The following is a 20741-nucleotide window of genomic DNA, read 5'->3' as shown; positions in this document are numbered from 1 at the left end:
GTTAGTTCTTAATGGACGATTCTACGGTAGCCTTTACTCATCATCGCATTGACCAGATTTCTCGAGTCAGGTTTTAAGTTATCATACGATAAAATACAATAATAACCGATTAGTCGGGATTTCCCCTATAAAATACTACAATAAAGGCCAGAGGTTAATGCAGACTTTTCTTGGTGGTTGTCCCTTCCTAATGGCGAAAGGCGAAATTTCTGAGGTACTGCACCATCTGGTATGGCAAATGCAAATTGCAATGCAAATTTTGTCCATGAACATTCCACTAAGGAACAGACATGTAAAAACTTCTCCACAAAGCGGTGTCCTATAAAAAGGATGCCCTTTATCATTGAGCGTAAACTTAAATCGGACAGCACTCAGCGGTATGTGAAAAGTTTGCCCCTTTTCCTTAATGGAATGGTTATGGTAATACTAAAATAAAACACAGCAATTATTTGTTTTGAAATTTTAAGGCACTTTTGATATAAGATATTATAGGCAAGTTGTTTGCTGTTTCACTGATTCACGATCAGCCGATATACAATTTTCTATAATTTTTGGCAATACTTGGCATTGAGGATGTACACTTTTTCTCTTTTTTACATTCACTCTTTTTTTTACATTTTCTCCTATATGATGACATTTTCAATCGGCTGATTTGACATCCTTAATGATGTTGGGGGCATATCCACTTTATGTTTTCGCATGCGACCGAACCTTCTATTAGTGAATCCTGTCTTCTGTGTAAGCAAAAAGTCTTTAATAATAATAATAAAATAACAAGTAAAAGCGTGCTAAGTTCGGCCGGGAAATTTTTTCTTTTGCGCTCATTTAAATTTGCTCCCAAACTACTTTAAAATTTATGTCAACCAAACTGAAAATATTTAGCAAGGAAAAGTGTGTATTTACGCTAGCTCTTTACGTGCCACTGCTAGTTCCATCATCATCCTACGGATTCAGAAATACAAATTTTGCCCATGAACATTCCACTAAGGAACAGGGGCAAACTATGGATTCACGTGTCGAAATTAACATGCGTTTGGGTGAGGTCAATCGCACCTTCGTAGGACATCAGACCATCAAAAGGGTCATCCACCCATTTCTGCGTTGAGTGGTGCCACCAATGGTATGCCTAAGATGCTTGCCCACGGTGACCCCCAGTGGCGTTAGTTCTTAATGGACGATTCTACGGTAGCCTTTACTCATCATCGCATTGACCAGATTTCTCGAGTCAGGTTTTAAGTTATCATACGATAAAATACAATAATAACCGATTAGTCGGGATTTCCCCTATAAAATACTACAATAAAGGCCAGAGGTTAATGCAGACTTTTCTTGGTGGTTGTCCCTTCCTAATGGCGAAAGGCGAAATTTCTGAGGTACTGCACCATCTGGTATGGCAAATGCAAATTGCAATGCAAATTTTGTCCATGAACATTCCACTAAGGAACAGACATGTAAAAACTTCTCCACAAAGCGGTGTCCTATAAAAAGGATGCCCTTTATCATTGAGCGTAAACTTAAATCGGACAGCACTCAGCGGTATGTGAAAAGTTTGCCCCTTTTCCTTAATGGAATGGTTATGGTAATACTAAAATAAAACACAGCAATTATTTGTTTTGAAATTTTAAGGCACTTTTGATATAAGATATTATAGGCAAGTTGTTTGCTGTTTCACTGATTCACGATCAGCCGATATACAATTTTCTATAATTTTTGGCAATACTTGGCATTGAGGATGTACACTTTTTCTCTTTTTTACATTCACTCTTTTTTTTACATTTTCTCCTATATGATGACATTTTCAATCGGCTGATTTGACATCCTTAATGATGTTGGGGGCATATCCACTTTATGTTTTCGCATGCGACCGAACCTTCTATTAGTGAATCCTGTCTTCTGTGTAAGCAAAAAGTCTTTAATAATAATAATAAAATAACAAGTAAAAGCGTGCTAAGTTCGGCCGGGCCGAATCTTACATACCCTCCACCATGGATCGCATTTGTCAAGTTTTTTTTCCCGGCATCTCTTCTTAGGCAAAACGGGATATAAGAAAAGATTTGCTCTGCTATTAGAGCGATATCAAGATATGGTCCGGTTTGGACAACAATTAAATTATATGTTGGAGACCTGTGTAAAATGTCAGCCAATTCGAATAAGAATTGTGTCCTTTCGGGGAAGTAAAATAGAGAGATCGATTTATATGGGAGCTGTATCGGTCTATAGACCGATTCAGACCATAATAAACACGTATGTTGATAGTCATGAGGGAATCCGTCGTACAAAATTTCAGGCAAAACGGATAATAATTGCAACCTCTAGAGGTTCAAGAAGTCAAAATCCCATTTCGGTTTATATAGCACCTATATCAGTTTATGGACTGATTTGCGCCATACTTGGCACAGTTGTTGGAAAATATAATAAAAAACGTCGCGCAAAATTTCATTCCAATCGGATAAGAATTGCCACTCTAGAGGCTCAAGAAGTCAAGACCCAAGATCGGGCATATGGCAGCTATTTCAGGTTATGGACCGATTTGAACCATACTTGGCACAGTTGTTGGATACCATAACAAAACACGTCGTGCCAAAATTCATTCAAATCGGATAAGAATTGCGCACTCTAGAGGCTCAAGAAGTCAAGACACAAGATCGGTTTATATGGCAGCTATATCAAAACATGGACCGATATGGCCCATTTACAATACCAACCGACCTACACTAATAAGAAGTATTTGTGCAAAATTTCAACTCCTTCGGAAGTTAGCTTTACTCCTTCTGAAGTTAGCGTGCTTTCGACAGACAGACAGACGGACGGACGGACGGACAGACGGACGGACAGACGGACGGACAGACGGACGGACAGACGGTCGGACATGGCTAGATCGACATAAAATGTCACGACGATCAAGAATATATATGCTTTATGGGGTCTCAGGCGAATATTTCGAGTAGTTACAAACAGAATTACGAAATTAGTATACCCCCCATCTTATGGTGGAGGGTATAAGAGCTCGTTTTTGTTTAATTCAACATATTTTTAGAAATCTCTATTTTTTTTTTCTGTTTGAACCGTTGAGAGTAGCGGACGTTCTGTTATTTCGCAAGAATAACTCGTAACAGGTCACTATTTTTGGAAGAAAAATTTAAGTCACTCAAGGATAGCTACGATGGTAGTATCTATTAGGCGGTTAATGATCTGCGTCTGTTTCCAGTGAAGTGGCAGGCCTAGAGCCCGGGCGTAGGCTTAGAATGGACCCCAAAGATCCAACAGCTGCGGTGGTGGTATCAAGCCGTAGCATGTTGTCTGCTACTGAAACCTCGACTGGTGGAGCGGCTGCTCCAGTAGCCGGCAGACGACTGGTCAGCAGTTGCTTTTGACGTATAACCTATTCTATCATCGCATGCCTATAATTTGCCTAAGCCACCGGCCTTCCCCGGCAAACCAGGTTGGAGGTTGGAATAATAGAAGACGCACCGGCTTCGGGTTATTGAGGGGCTTGGTACGAATGATCCTAGAAATAATTGGAGTGAGATAGTCAATGGACTGTTATTAGTATACTCCGATGTTCTTGCGGAATTTCTTGGCTCTGATCTAGTTTGTGACGATGCAGGCTGGTATCGAGGCCGATGCAGACTAATTGCCTTCGGGGATCAACGCTCAATTGAAATGTATAGTTGTGCGCAAAAAAAGATTGTTGAGATCTTGCCAGGTGCAGCACTAGATTTAGTCAAGGAGGAAGATATTCCTTCTCGACCAATGGCGCATGCTTGGATACCAAGGATTCCGTCAGATCCTGAATTCATACTTGGAAGACTTAGACTTAGTCTGATGGTGACAAGTCTGAAGGAGTTGTATCCTATGGTTTCAAAAAGTTGAAACTTAAGGTCTACAGAAACGGTGGGGTTGAGGAATCAGGAGACAACTCAGCAGTTGTTGCTGAACACTCGCCTCAGTTACTATCGACCACATCGCTAAGGTCTGGCGGATTGCAGGAGACTGAAAATCTCCCTGCCACAATCGAGACAGGGGAGAAGGCATTGAAACGGGACCCGACAAGCCCTGTGTGGGTGGGTCATCCGGTTGGACTGGGCTCAAAGTACTTTGACAGCAGCAGCTAGTGAAGCATAAATGGAGGAATCGTCGACACTGCAAGTGTCCAGTGTCCTGTGGAAGAGTGGTTCCTCTGCTTTTTCACATGCCCCTGGAAGCTTACTGGATTTTGTGAGAATGAACTCCTGGCGGCTAACACAACGGTGGTGGAAGTTCTGAATCCTGACTATGGTCCGGTTTCTACAAATAAATCTCCACCATTGTAAGGACGCTTCGGCGGCACTAAAGGTCCTCTTAATGGCAGGGGGATTTGACGTGGTTCTTATTCAGGAACCATGGGTGTGTGGAGGAATGATTCGTGGACTAAGAATTCCGGTATTTAAACTACTCTAGAGTACGGGGAATGGGAGTTACAGTGCCTGTATTCTTGTAAAGTGTAGTCTAAATGTTTATCTTCTTCTGCTGCTAAGCACTGAAGATTCAGTAGTAGCCAGCCTTGAAATAAATTAGTCCCATTACTGGCTGACTTCCCTTTATATGGCACACGATTCAGAGTTGCCTTAAGTTGCTGGTTGAAGCCACTTCTGTAGGGAAGAAGAGCCTCATTGTAGGAAGTGATGCTAATGCACATCACTAGATGTGGGGAAGTTCGTATGTAAACGAAAGGGGTGAGCTGCGTTTCGAATATATTACAAGTTGCAATTTGGCGATTTGTAATAAAGGGGATAAACCATAAATTACCAGGAACAGGCAGGAGGATATGGACATAATGGTGAGGCGGATCACGAAGGACCTAAATGACTTGCTTTTGTCAGCATGACCTAGTGCCAAGCCAACGGGCAAACAGCGACCGCCATGGTGGACCCCAGAGCTGGTTGTTTTAAGGAAGGACTGCAGAAAACTCTTCAACAGAGCAAAAGCCACAAGAGCACCACACGATTGGGACATATATTAGGCTGAGCTAAGAAAGCATATGGGCGAGCTGTGAAAGGCTCAAAACAAATCCTGAGAATAATTCTTCAGCTCCGTGGAGATTACATCTGAGGCCTCTAGACTAAGGAATATTCTTTCCTCGAAACCTATTACGGTGGGGTATATTCAGAAGTTAAAGAATACATGGATAGAGATGGGCGATGGGTAAATACCCAAAAGGTATTTACCCGGTAAATTGGGCAAATTCCCAGGTATTTACCTTTTCATTTCATTTCGAAGCTTATTTTTGGTTCAAGGGTACGTAAATAAGCAGAATTGTCGGTTTTGGAGTGAAGATCACCCAGAAGCATTGCAAGAGCTACTAATGCATCCAGAAAAAGTCACAGTTTGGTGCGGTTTATGGGCTGGTGGCATCATTGGACCGTACTTCATCAAAGATGGGGCGAATCGTAACGTAACGTATTTGATTAATGGTATAGACGGTGCTACATAACACTCAGCACGCGTAACAATGGACTTATTGACAGGCGAGTTCGGTGAACATTTTATTTCACGTTCGGGACCGGTCAATTGGTCGCCTAGATCGTGCGATTTAACGCCTTTAGGCTATTTTTTGTGGGGCTATGTTTAAGCTCATGTCTATACAGACAGTTCCCTTCAATTGACGCATTGGAAGATAACATTGACCCTTATGGACGGCACTTGTCATGGCTGTTAGAAGTCATAGAGAAATACCACCTCCAAAACTTCATGCAAACCGAGTAAAAATTGAGCCCTCCATTGGCTCAGAGTGTCAAATTGGGAGATCAGTTTATATGGCAGCTATTACAGGTTTTTAATCGTTTAAGACTATGTTTGGCACAGTTGTTGGAAATCATTCCTCAAGGATTTGTGCAAAATTTCAGCCAAATCGGAAAAGAATTGCGTCCCCTAAAGCTCAAGAAGTCTAATCGGCAGATCGGTTTATATGTCAGCTATATCAGCTTATGAACCGTTGTACCCATACTTAGCACAATTGTTGGAAGTGATCACACTTCCAAATCAGTCAAAATGACTTGAAAAGAGTTCTTTAAATGTGTATTCTTTATTTCATAAATTTTTTTGATGTTGAAGGTATTAATAAAAACAATAAATTGAAATTATATAAGTTTTTCACCTACACATTAAAACGTTTATTTTGACCAGCTAGGCAGAATATGTGGAATGGATTTTTAAAATTAAACAAATAAAAGCGTGCTAAGTTCGGCCGGGCCAAATCTCTTATATACCCTCCACCATGGATCGCATTTGTCGAGTTCTTTTCCCGGCATCTCTTCTTAGGCAAAAAAGGATATAAGAAAAGATTTTATCTGCTATTAGAGCGATATCAAGATATGGTCCGGTTTGGACCACAATTATATTATATGTTGGAGACCTGTGTAAAATGTCAGCTAATTCAAATAGGAATTGCGCCCTTTGGGGGCTCAAGAAGTAAAATAGAGAGATCGATTTATATGGGAGCTGCATCGGGCTATATACCGATTCAGACCATAATAAACACGTATGTTGACGGTCATGAGAGAATCCGTCGTACAAAATTTCAGTCAAATCGGATAATAATTGCGACCTCTAGAGGTCGCCACTAGAAGACTTTTTTGAAAATCGTACATATAGGTACCTAAACATTCAATTTAGATGATTTATGGAAATTCGTTCATTTAATTTCTAAAATGTAGAAGATGGTAATCTTATGCAGAGTGAGATAAAGCTCTAAATTTTGAGATGCAGTTACACCTTGACAGTGTATTGTGGGCAACTACAATTGCAATTACAATTATACCCTCCACCATAGGATAGGGGTATACTAATTTCGTCATTCTGTTTGTAACTCCTCAAAATATTTGTCTGAGACCCCATAAAGTATATACATTCTTGATCGCCATGGCATTTTAAGTCGATCTAGCCATGTCCGTACGTCTGTCTGTCGAAGCACGCTAACTTTCGAAGGAGTAAAGCTAGCCGCTTGAAATTTTGCACAAATACTTCTTATAAGTGTAGGTCGGTTGGGATTGTAAATGGGCTACATCGGTCCCCTTTTTGAAATCCCTGCCATATAAACCGATCTGGGATCTTGTCTTCTTGAGCCGCTAGAGGGCACAATTCTTATCCGATTTGGCTGAAATTTTGCATGAGATATTTTATTATGACTTCCAACAACTGTGCTGAGTATAATTCAAATCGGTCCATAACCTGATAAAGCTGTCATATAAACCTATCTGGGGTCTTGACTTTTTGAGCGTCTAGAGTGCGCAATTCCTATCAGATTTGGCTGTTATGACTTTGAACAACTGTGTTAAGAATAGTTCAAATCGGTTTATAACCTGATATAGCTGCCATACAAACCGATCTGGGGTCTTGACTTCTTGAGCCACTAGAGGGCGCAATTATTATCCGATTTGGCTGAAATTTTGCATGAGGTGTTTTGTTATGACTTTCAACAACTGTGCTATGAATAGTTGGAATCAGTCCATAACCTGATATAGCTGTCATATAAAGTGATCTGGGGTCTTGACTACTTGAGCCTCTAAAGGGCGCAAGTATTATCCGATTTGGCTGAAATTTTGTACAATGGCTTCTCTCATGACCTTTAACATACGTGTCGAATATGGCATGAATCGGTTATACCCTGATACAGCTCCCATATAAACAGGTCTCCCTATTTTACTTCTTCAGCCCCTAAAGTGCGCAATTCTTACTAGATTTGGCTGAAATTTTGCACAATGACTTATACTATGGTCTCCAATATTCAATTCAATTATGGTCCGAAATGAACCATAGCTTGATATTGATCCAATAACATAGCAATTCTTTTCGTTTATCCTCTGTTTGCCTAAAAAGAGATACTGTGGAAAGAGCTCGACAAATGCGATCCATCGTGGAGGGTATATAAGATTCGGCCCGGCCGAACTTAGAACGCTTTTACTTTTTTTTTTTTTATTAAAGTATAAAACGTACAAAATGGCACTTTTCTTATGTATTGAGCTGATGCTCTGAAATTCGGGAAACGGTTACACTTTGACAGTATGTGTTGAGTGACTAGAAGATATTTCAGATATTCGTGTATTTATGTACTAAAACGAACAACATTGAGTTATTATGGAGCTAGACTCAGTTACATTATTTAGTTTTCAAATCATGGGATTTCAAATTTGTAGACTTAGACGAAGAAACAAATACACAAACAAACATTATTATTGTTATTTTCATGAATGTATTTATTTGCAACTAGCATCCCGGCGATCCGCTTCGTTAAGCTTTAGCCGTATTCCAATTTTGAGAGCTTAAGATCACTCCGTAATGAAAGTACCTTTTTGTATGTTTTAGTTCCCAAATGCTCGAATTAAAAAAAAATCTTCTAGCCGCCCTATATAAGGTGAACCCGATTCCAAATTTTGAGTGCTCTAGCTCAATTCGTAGAGAAAGTACCTTTTGTATGTCTTAGTGCCTAAATGTACGACTTTGAAAAAAATCTATCGATCGCTCAAAACTTGTCGTCAAGGTATAGATGTATCCCAATTTTGAGAGCTTTATCTAAGTCCGTAAAGATTGTACCACGAACAAAAAATATCTTCCAGTCGCCCAATATATACCTTCAAGGTACAAATTGCACCACAATTAGTACGTTTTCTTCCACATGTCGTATTTTGGTCAAGACTGCGATAATGCTTATCAAAATGCTTAATTCTAACCGTTCCCGTTCGCTGTAGGCAGAGATGAGCTCTTGTGTATTACTTTACACTTTCTGTTACAACAATGTACGAATTTTATATAGATCATTTAGTCACCCATCATATTTTTCTCGTTGTACCTACATGTCACATTTCAGACCTCCTCTAGCTCCATCTATAAAAAATATGAAATGGTACCAATTTTGGTACAAAAATGTTCGAATTTTAATTGGATCATTTAGTCACTCTTCATATTTTTCCTCGTTGTAAAGGGTGATTTTTTTGAGGTTAGGATTTTCATGCATTAGTATTTGACAGATCACGTGGGATTTAAGACATGGTGTCAAAGAGAAAGATGCTCAGTATGCTTTGACAATTTATCATGAATAGACTTACTAACGAGCAACGCTTGCAAATCATTGAATTTTATTACCAAAATCAGTGTTCGGTTCGAAATGTGTTCAAATTTTGACAAATTTTGTTCAGCGATGAGGCTCATTTCTGGTTGAATGGCTACGTAAATAAGCAAAATTGCCGCATTTGGAGTGAAGAGCAACCAGAAGCCGTTCAAGAACTGCCCATGCATCCCGAAAAATGCACTGTTTGGTGTGGTTTGTACGCTGGTGGAATCATTGGACCGTATTTTTTCAAAGATGCTGTTGGACGCAACGTTACGGTGAATGAACACATTTCGAACCGAACACTGATTTTGGTAATAAAATTCAATGATTTGCAAGCGTTGCTCGTTAGTAAGTCTATTCATGATGAAATGTCAAAGCATACTGAGCATCTTTCTCTTTGACACCATGTCTGAAATCCCACGTGATCTGTCAAATACTAATGCATGAAAATCCTAACCTCAAAAAAATCACCCTTTATCTACATGCCAAATTTCAGACCTGCAGCCACATCTATTAAGAAAGCACCAAATGGTACAAATTTTGGTACCAAAATGTTCGAATTTCATCATTTTGTCAACCACCATATTTTTCCTAGTTGTATCTACAAATTTCAGATCTGTAGCTCTATCTATAAAGAAAATACCAAACGGTACGAATTTTGGTTCCTAAATGTTCGAATTGTGAATATATCATGTGGTCACCCATCATATATTTCCTAGTTGTACCCACATGCCAAATTTCAGACCTCTAGCTACATGTATAAATAAAGTACCAAATGGTACCAATTGCTATTCTTTACTTAAGTTATCTCCCTACCAGTACTATTTTTGAAAATTTTCCTTTTCGGTAGATATATTTTAAGACAAATTTCTTAATTCTAGCTCTATCCATCCGCCCTGTACAAAGTTCACCCATTTCGTAAATTTTTGGTACTTTTTGAGTACCTAAATGTAGACATTTCCAAAAAGTCTTCTATTCATTTAATTAAGTTTGCCATGGTGTACCTAAGTTCCAAAATTCAGAGCTCTTGCTCAATTTACATAGAAAGTGCCATAGTACAAATTGCTGCACTAAACGTGCTATTTCTCCCACTTCCGATACTATTTCGGAAAAATTTTGCCACCAAAACTTATTTCTTTGAGACGCTCCTTATTTTGAGCCCAAAATCAGAATTCTAGACATATCCGTTCGTGCTGGCAAAAAAAAACCCACAATTTCGTATTTTTGTTTTCTTTTAGTACCTAACGTATGTATATCACGAAATCCCGTCTTATTCCGTGCCTATGATCCAGTACCAACATTTGTGCAAGATTTCATGATCCTACCTTTAGCCGTTTGGGCTGGGCGACGATCAGGCAGTCAGTCACGCTACTTTGGCAATGACATAGTAAATGAAAATGAATAAAAAACCAAACAAATAAAAATTTAAAAAAGTTTAGAAATTACTGTTAAAATTTTTGCTTAATGAGCAAAAAGCAAATATAATAGGTAAAAAAAAAAAATGGTTCTTTTTATTTTTGCTTATATATATATATATATATATATATATATATATATATATATATATATATATATACATATATATATATATATATATATATATATATATATATATATATATATATATATATATATATATATATATATATATATATATATATATATATATATATATATATATATATATATATGTATGTATATGTATATATATATATATACATATATATATATATATATATATATATATATATATATATATATATATATACTCTACTCTCTTGAAAAAACCATGGAAGCATTGTCTTACACCGGTGTTGTTGTAATTGCTGTCATCATCGTTGCTGCTCCCTGCAGCAGTGTAGTTCTGCAAAAACAACTTTATATATATATATATATATATATATATATATATTTATATATATATATATTTATATATATACATATATATATATATATATATATATATATATATATATATATATATACATATATATATATATATATATATATATATATATATATATATATATATATATATAAAGTTGTTTTTGCAGCACTGCACTGCTGCACAGAGCAGCAACGATGATGACAGCAATTACAACAACACCGGTGTAAGACAATGCTTCCATGGTTTTTTCAAGAGAGTACAGTAACAAATTAAGGAACAAATAAGCTCTCACTATTGCTAACAACGAACAAACCGCAAATAAGAAAACACAATCAGCGACGAAATGATGAAAAACAGTTCTTAAATTTGAAGATGTTTGACAGTGAAGCAAAACACTAAACGTGCGTGAGCTGTTTAACCCAATGTTTCCCAAAAAGATATTAGCTAAAAAATCACCCCTTATTTTCAATAGAATGTACTGCGTGCGTTCACGTCCGCTGCCAAAACTGGAATAAAATTTGTTTGGAGTTGCATCATAATTTTTTTTTCTCGCTACAGGTAGCTCCTCAATTCAACATGTTAGTGTTGAGAATTATATTTCAGTATTGCAAATACGTATTTCGCAATATGGTTCTACAGTTTTATAATTATGTTTTATGTTATTTCATTAAATATAAGTATTAGCACTTTTCTACATAAAAAAGTTTGAATTTTTAAAACTAAAAATAGAAAGTTTTTGAGGAAGAATTTTTTCAGAACAACAATAGCACTTTTTATAGTCGCTTAATTTACTTTCCGTTAATATAATATTTTGATTAATTTCAGTTTCATTCGCCAATTTTTGAGCCAAAATTATTTATTTTGCTTTTGGCCGTAATTGGTACATTATTAATTTCTCGTTCCAAAGCAATTCTTAACGATGAATATGACACATCGGCATAATGGTCGATTGAGTTTTAAATTATGTTATTCATGGAAGTGTTGTAAAAATAATTATTTAAATAGAATTATTTACAATAATAATTCACAAATTATAACTAATAATTATTTAAATAGAATTCTTTACAATAATAATTTACAAATTTTTAAAATAGAATTATTTACAAACATTTTATTCTTTATATTATTTATGAATATATTTACATTTGTTTAGCTGTATTTTATTTCCTTAATTTATTAGTTATTACTTTTTAAACATGTCCATTCGCATTCAGAGCCCGCCAAGAACAGCAGAAAAAAATTTCAGTGGTGGTTACCCCCTCCTACACTTTTGAGATATTTACATTAGTTAATCAGCCATGTAAACTTTTTTGCTCAATTCACAGCAAGTGTGCCGCTAAGCGAAACCAGAATGTACAGAAGCTTAATATGACAGAGAATCTCACAAATGTCGCCAGTATAAGTGAGAAGGTGACCACCGCTGAAATTTTTTCTGCATTTGAATGAATGGCGCTATAGCGTAAAATCTACATCTGAGCGCAATAAAAGACACCCCAAAGCATGCAAATCACGAAACTGTAAAATTCTTCCTTTTCTATAGTTAAGGATTTTTATGACATTTTTAATGCTTAAGCAAATTTGTATGGAACAAAACTATCGCAAAAGGTTAGGTTACGTTAGGTTGAAAAGATGGTGCAGATATTAATGCGCCCCACGCGACTATGGACATATACCTAAGCCAGTAATCGGCGTGTTGTGCGCTCTAAATACTATAAAGTAAGCTCGAAAAAAATCTAAGTTAGGAATTCAGTGTTACTTGCAAAATCCTTAATTGTTTTCCATGCCACTCTCCTAAACTGGTTCATGTTTGGTTTTGTGTCCCCAACTATGTGCCAGTATCTGTTAGACGCGAATGCCGGGCAATGACAAAGGAAATGCTCATTCTCATCATTTTCCCCGCATGCCCTACACATGCTATAACTTACCGCACCGAATTTACACAAGTGAGCTCGTAGTCCCGTCATGATACCAATAGCTATACTTACCTCCTTCTTACTTGCTTTCAGTAATAGCCTCGTCTTCTCACGATCTGGATCGCCCCATAGGATTTTCGCCGTCCTAACGACCGTTTCGCTGTTCCAGGCGTTAATCTCCCTTTTACATTGCAAAACTGTTCGTGACCTCTCCGTCCTGGTTGTTATTGCCCTTTTGGCAATCTGTCGGTAAAGTTGATCGCACTCGACGTCCTCGCGTTAACACCACACCACTTCACGCATTCCGTGATCGCGCGGAACTCTGACTGCAGGACCGTATATTGGGCAGGCAGTCTCAGACCCTGGGTTCTCCATGTAGACCCCCAGGCCGACTCTGTCCTCTAACTTTGATCCATCCGTGAAGCATGACCTTCCAGATGACAATACTAGGATTCCGTCAATCCAAGACTGTCCGCTGGCAGCAGTGCCTTGCACTTGACCTTAAGTGTTGTCACAGGTATCCGATCGAAAACCTTTTCCCTTCCTTCCAGGTTTCGTCTTCGGCTATCGTCGCCTCGATTAAACCGCGATGGTATGAGCTGCCCCCATCCTCAATCCATTCTTCCATCGCTTTAAGTCTCATAGCCGCAGTGGCAGCCTTACACTTAAGCTATATGTCAATGGGTCGGATATCTAGAATAGTCTCCAGTGCCCTAGTGGCCGTGGTCCTCATCGCTCCGCCTATGCCAAGACAACATGTTCTTTGAACTTGTTGTTTGATCCTTATGTTGCACTTTTTCTCCATAGCAGTCCACCAAACAACTGAGGCGTGGGTAAGTATTGGTATAATCATGCGCCTGTAGAGCCAGTGGACTATCGTCGGATTCAAGCCCCATTTCCAGCCTACCCCCGTCTACATAGTGCCTAAAATCTATGAGCTTTCTCAGTACGCTACTGAATGTGACACTTCCAATTCAGTTTCCTGTCCAAGATCATACCTAAGTATTTGACCTTGGCAGTTATTGAAATCGTCTTATTAAGGAAACGTGGTGCGTTAAATTGGCCCACTTTAGTCTTCCTCGCGAACAGGCATATTTCAGTCTTCTCTGGGCAAACATTGAGATCTCGGGGTCTAGCCCAGTCATATGCCATATGCAAGACCTTTTCGGCCCTTCTGCATAGCTGGTTCGGACCCTTAGCCCTTAGAAGTATTATAACATCATCTGCATAGCAGACGGTTTTAAATCCCTCCTCAGTCAGCATCCGTAATATTGCAAAATGTCTATTTTAAAAATTTAAACTCTTTGATGTGGTGTATTTTCAACTCTTTTTATTTTTGTTTATTTCTACAATTCCGAAATATATTTAGTTGTTAAACTCTCCTACATGTGAAATGATCTAAGACATCAAAGCACAAGACATGATGCCTGCGTACTTTTCTCTGTGTCTTCCCGAAGTTACCAATTTGTTTATTTTGATACACCACATTCGACCATTGAACGTCAGTCAATGTATTTTTGGCATCATATTGCAATTTGTACAGCTTTGCGACATGACAGATGTATCGTGTCACACAAATCATCTTTTATTATTATGCGCGTATCCGTGCGAATCGATTCGATTTAAATAGCGCTACCAAATCAATCTTTAGTTTTAACTTCTTAAGCTCCTAGGTGCCTAAGTTTTTATGCGATTTGTTTGGAAATTGGTACTTAAGGTGCGTTGTGGCCACCAACTTTAAATTTTTTAATACACTGAACAAATATTTGTCTTTATATAAACGATTATTATTATTTTCGTAATATTGAGGAAGCGATTTGTCCTAAATGACAAGTAACTGTTCCAGATTTAACTACCTGAAAAATAGTACGTTTCATCTTTACAATATCGTCCCTGGCATTAGAATGCATAGCTTTAAGCTAAATTTTAGGGGCGCTATATTGCACTACATTAACTTTAAGATAAAGAAATTACCTTTTAATTGAAGGAGACACCACCATGTTTGCAACTTTACTTCACAATAGTAAAGTTTTTATTCAATTTTAAGATATTATCCTTATTATGAAGCATATTTCGAAATTTCTTACATATGGATACTCGGAGTGCAACCCCAATATTGATCAAAAGAATTTTTTTTGTGTTAAAGAATTTATATATGGCGATAAGTTTCCATAATTTTTATACACTTAAAAAAACTTTAATCAAACTAAAAGATTTTGCCCTTAATTTTAGGATTTTGGTATGTATCTTATAAATAAGGATAACGCCCTAGTATAAATGACATAATGAAGAAGATATAAACCAAGAAAATATATATATTTTTTTGCATATTAAGCCCAAGGATATGCAGTAAATAAACGATATTAGTCCGTATTATGTCAATACAAAAATAGAAATGGATCGTATTTTTAACGAAAAGAAATTCAATGCGTTTTTGCTTTGTTGAACGAATTTTACTTTTTTATTTAATTGGACAATTGTATATGCTTTGCCAAAAACGAAATATTAATAACAGCTATATACGTATATCTCGTATAATCTTCTCCAGGAGGATATTAAAGAGATCACACGATAGGCTGTCTCCTTGTCTGAAACCTCGTTTGGTATTCAATGTGTCATCCTGCAGAGTCTTATTTATTTTCCAGGGATACCTAACTCAGACATGGATTGAAGTACCTTTGAACGTATATACACAGTTTTACAGTATCCTGATATTTTACAATTACAAAGGGAAAAAGCGAAAGAAAATCTAAAACAGGCCCACCTTTACAATGCATTCAAATACAACTTGCAAAATAAATCTATCACCTATCAGGAATGAGAAACAGTACTTTCCCGGAATTTTATACAGAGTAATGCTAGTAGCGTTTTGTGAAGTTCACCGTGAAAGTATTTCTTTGAAATCCACGGATTATCTTAAAAGGGGGTAAGGAGCCTGGAGAAACGTTCCTTGGAAGTTAGCGTTCAAGTGAACGGTTATTTTCATCTATAGGTCCGGATTTGCCTAGATTGATTTAGTCCATCGGCTGATGTGTGGTTGGAGAATGAGGCTGAACCGACTCCAGACTTTTTCCGCTATACACATTAAGTCATTCCCTTTGAGTGGGCTCTGCATGAGCACCCCACGTGGATCGTCTGCAGTCAAGGAATTTGGCTTCCCTGGGGTGATGTTGGCTCAAGAACCTGATACTTGTGAAACCACGTGCCAGTCTTTTCGTATTAAGATTTCATTGGCATATCAACTTGAAGTTACTCATTCGAACTGATTTAGTCCGAGCCACGCGGCTAATTATGATTAATTACAACTTGGAAACTAATGTTGCGAAAAAGAAGAAATGTTCCCGTAATGGAGACTACTTTCGTACCACCTTATTAATTTAAAATATTTTATATTTAAGAATGAGCGCAGAAGGTCGAGACGCTTAGATTCTGCGTTCCGCTAGTGCAACAACTGTTCTGTCAATCTTGTTGATGGTTTCAAAAATCCATAGTCATTTCCGAGCTAAATTCTGCGACCTAGAATATCTAGAAGAAAAACAGTTTTTTGACGTAACTAATAACACTAGGCAGATCAAATCTTTTATTGCAAAAATTTTGCCTATCTGGTCATAATGCTTAATTTGATGTGAAGGGGAAAAACTTACTAAATGTATATATGACTCCCAGGATCATCACCTACCCCCAAGATGCCCATTTACTGGAGGACCAATGATTGAGGTAATCCAGATAAACCTCCACCGGAGCGAGACTGCTACACATGCTCTGATGAAGAAAATCAGCAAGGGCAAGATTCATATTAGCTTAATTCAGGAACCATGGACGACCTGGAACAAAGTTTCTGGACTGAACCATATCAACTACAAATTATACTATGCTTACACTGGTACTCGGCCGAGGACCTGCGTTACTTGTCATAAAAATTTGTATTATATATTTTCCCCAGTGTTGTCAACTTCGGATGCAACAGTGGTGAGACAGGGAGACGGCGGAGCATACCTGGCATCACTTTATCTGCCTTTCGACTCTCCGACACCGCCACTCACGTCGGAGCTGCAACGGTTGGTGAGGAAAGCAAAACAGACAGAAAACGAGGAATAATAAGGTGCGATGCGAACTCTCACCACATTTCGTGGGATTGTACCAACACTAATCAGCAGGGTCAAGCGCTGGTAGAGTTCTTGAATACTAACGACCTAATAACACTTAATATTGGTAACACCGCTACCTTTGTTAATAGGATTGGGGAGGAGGTATAAGATGTGACGATATGTTCGGAAAATCTAATCGATGAAGTTCAGGATTGGAGGGTCTCGATGGTACACACTTTCTCCGACCATCGCTACATTAGGTTTAGAATAGTACGGCCAGCGCCGAATCCGATAAGCTTCCAGAATAAGTTGAAAACCAACTGGACAAAATTCGGAAGACCTGTCAGAAGAAGACTTGGGTTAGATAATTTAGATTGTCCAAGCATAAAAGAGATTGACCAAAATGTCAACAGGATTACGACTGCACTGGTGGGGTCGTTCGAAGGTAAAGGGTGATTTTTTTGAGGTTAGGATTTTCATGCATTAGTATTTGACAGATCACGTGGGATTTCAGACATGGTGTCAAAGAGAAAGATGCTCAGTATGCTTTGACATTTCATCATGAATAGACTTACTAACGAGCAACGCTTGCAAATCATTGAATTTTATTACCAAAATCAGTGTTCGGTTCGAAATGTGTTCAAATTTTGACAAATTTTGTTCAGCGATGAGGCTCATTTCTGGTTGAATGGCTACGTAAATAAGCAAAATTGCCGCATTTGGAGTGAAGAGCAACCAGAAGCCGTTCAAGAACTGCCCATGCATCCCGAAAAATGCACTGTTTGGTGTGGTTTGTACGCTGGTGGAATCATTGGACCGTATTTTTTCAAAGATGCTGTTGGACGCAACGTTACGGTGAATGAACACATTTCGAACCGAACACTGATTTTGGTAATAAAATTCAATGATTTGCAAGCGTTGCTCGTTAGTAAGTCTATTCATGATGAAATGTCAAAGCATACTGAGCATCTTTCTCTTTGACACCATGTCTGAAATCTCACGTGATCTGTCAAATACTAATGCATGAAAATCCTAACCTCAAAAAAATCACCCTTTAGTTGTTCTCTTCGGGAAAGGAAATCAGCCCAAGAAAACCCCTGGATGACCGGGGAGATTCGCAATATTGGGAAAGAAGCCCGCAGACTTTGGGATGTGTATTAAAAACGGCTTAAGGAATAGAATATGAATACCAGAGCGTCAAAACGTCCTCCTGGAAGCTTTTAACGATAGCGTTAATGACGCCGCCAAGATAAAAAAGTTTCTCTCAAAAACCCATGTCTAAACTGAAACTTTAGTAGACGACATGGAAGTGAGAGCAGAGACAATGGAGGACATGTTGAGGCTTTTGATGAAAACCCATTTTCCACAGGATACGAAGGGACTCACGGAGACACCGGTATCTTGGAATAATGACGTTGATCGAAGATTTATAATTACGGAATTTATGGTGAAGGAATCCTTGAGAGCTTCAAACCATTTAAGTCACCCGACCTGATGGAAACCATTTAAGTCACCCGGACCTGATGGAATATTTTCGGCGTTATTACAGAAAGAGGCAGACTATCTGGCGCCTCGTCTGGCCAAAATTTTCACGGCATGCATATACTCCGAAAGCCTGGCAGGAGGCAAGGGTGGTGTTTATACCCAAGCCCGGCAAAGCAAGTTATGCGACACCAAAGGCCTACAGACCCAAAAGACTTACGTTGTGCATAAAATAGAAGAATCCATGCATAGACATCGAGGGGGCTTTTAACAATGTGCGGAGCGACACATTGATCCAATTCTTAGACCAGTACCGGGTGGACCCGGTCCTTAGAGGCTGGATAAACCGTGTGCTAAGTAACAGGTGGATAAATTGTGTGTCCCATCGCATAAAATAAGGGAGAAAGTGGCACAGAGCACGCCACAGGGGGGCATTTTATCGTCACTCCCATGGGTGACCACCATAAATGACCTATTACGGATGCTGACTGAGGAGGGATTTGAACCAGTCTGCTACGCAGACGGTGTTATAATACTTCTAAGGAGTAAAGATCCGAACGAGCTATGCATAAGGGCCGAAAAGCCCTTGCATATGGTACATGACTGGGCAAGATCCAGAGGTCTCAATGTTAACCCAAAGAAGACTGAAATATGCCTGTTCACGAGGAAGGCGAAGGTGGGCCAATTTAACGCAACACGTTTCCACAATAAGACGATTTCGATATCTGACAAGGTCAAATACTTAGGTGTGATCTTGGACAGGAAACTGAATTGGAAGTGTCATATTCAGGAGCGTACTGAGAAGGCTCACAGGTGTTGGGCACTATGTAGACGTGCCGTAGGCTCGTCTGAATCCTAGGATATTCCACTGGCTCTACAGAAGCGTGATTAGACCAATACCTACCCATGTTCAGAGATCATGTTGTCTTGGCGTAGGCAGAGCGATGAGGACTATGGCCTAGTGGCCCTGGAGACTATTCTTGATATCCGACCCATTGACATACAGATTTAGTGTGAGGCTGCCACTGCGGCTATGAAGCTTAAGGCGATGGGAGAATGGATTAAGGATGGGAGCAGCTCCTACCATCGCGGTATAATCGAGACGACTTTAGGAAACCTGGAAGGAAGGGAAGAGGTTTCCGATCGGATACGTGGGATAAACCTTGAAGTCGAGTGTGAGGTACTGCCGCCATCGGCACAGTCTTGGATTGACGGAACCCTAGTATTGCCATCTGGAAAATCATGTTACACGGATGGATCAAAACTAGAGGACGGAGTGGGCCTGGGGGTTTACATTGAGAACCCAGGGACTGAAATCTGTTTTAGACTGCCTGACCATAATACGGTCCTGCACGCGGAGATCCGGGCGATCACGGAATGCGTGAAGTGGTGTGGTGTTAACGCGAGGACGTCGAGTGTGAACATCTTTACCGACAGTAAAATTGCCATAAGGGCAATAACAACCAGGACGGTAAGTTCACGAATAGTCTTGCAGTGTAAGAAGGAGATTAATGCCTTCTCTGAGGATGGGAAAATCCGCATCGCTTGGGTGCCGGGCCATAACGGAGTAACGGGTAATGAAAGGGCAGACGATTTAGCGGTGAAGGCCAGAGGACTGCCGTCAATAAACTTGGATAACCCGAAGCCTTTCGGGTCGACGCAGTCCGAGTTAAGGGAGTGGGCGAGGAATGCGCATTCAACATTGTGGAACAGCGAAACGGTCGGTAGGACGGCGAAAATCCTATGGGGGAATCGAGATCGTGAGAAGACGAGGCTATTACTGAAAGGAAGCAAGAAGGTGGTCAGTACAGCTATTGGTATCATAGCGGGATACAGTTGGTATCATAGCGGGATACGGTGCGGGAAGTGATAGCATGTATAGGGCATGCGGGGAATACATAATTTTTGTTTCATTTATTTTGTTGATATTTTTATTGTATTTGCAACTATTTGTAATTTATAAAATAAAATGTATAACATCTGGTGTAAACCCTTTTTCTTATAATTTTCCACATATAATGCCTACAAATTTTGAAGTGTTACAAACGCAATAACTTGAAAAGCAATCGCTAAATGTCGTTTGAGTTTTTTCCTTCCTAACCTGAAAAATATATATTTTACGCCAAAATAATCTTATGCAATCCCGGATAGGTGATGTTATCACGGTTAATTTATTAAAATATTGTAGAAACATGTTGGTTTTGTTAGTAATTACGGTAAAATGAAAATTGGATAATCAATACTAAACTGTAATTAAATTTCATTTAAGTTTATTTACGACC

General features: G+C 38.7%; 1 protein-coding gene across 1 annotated transcript in view; it reads left to right on the top strand.

The window, feature by feature from the left end:
- Nucleotides 1-20741, top strand: part of LOC106089744 (fat-like cadherin-related tumor suppressor homolog) — a 737514-nt gene that overhangs the window by 485912 nt on the left and 230861 nt on the right. The gene's annotated exons all lie outside the window — the stretch shown is intronic.

This window comes from Stomoxys calcitrans, chromosome 1, assembly GCF_963082655.1.
Source record: "Stomoxys calcitrans chromosome 1, idStoCalc2.1, whole genome shotgun sequence".
Lineage (NCBI taxonomy): Eukaryota > Metazoa > Arthropoda > Insecta > Diptera > Muscidae > Stomoxys > Stomoxys calcitrans.
The sequence above is the reverse complement of the archived record's forward strand: the minus strand, read 5'-3'. Positions and strand labels throughout refer to the sequence as shown.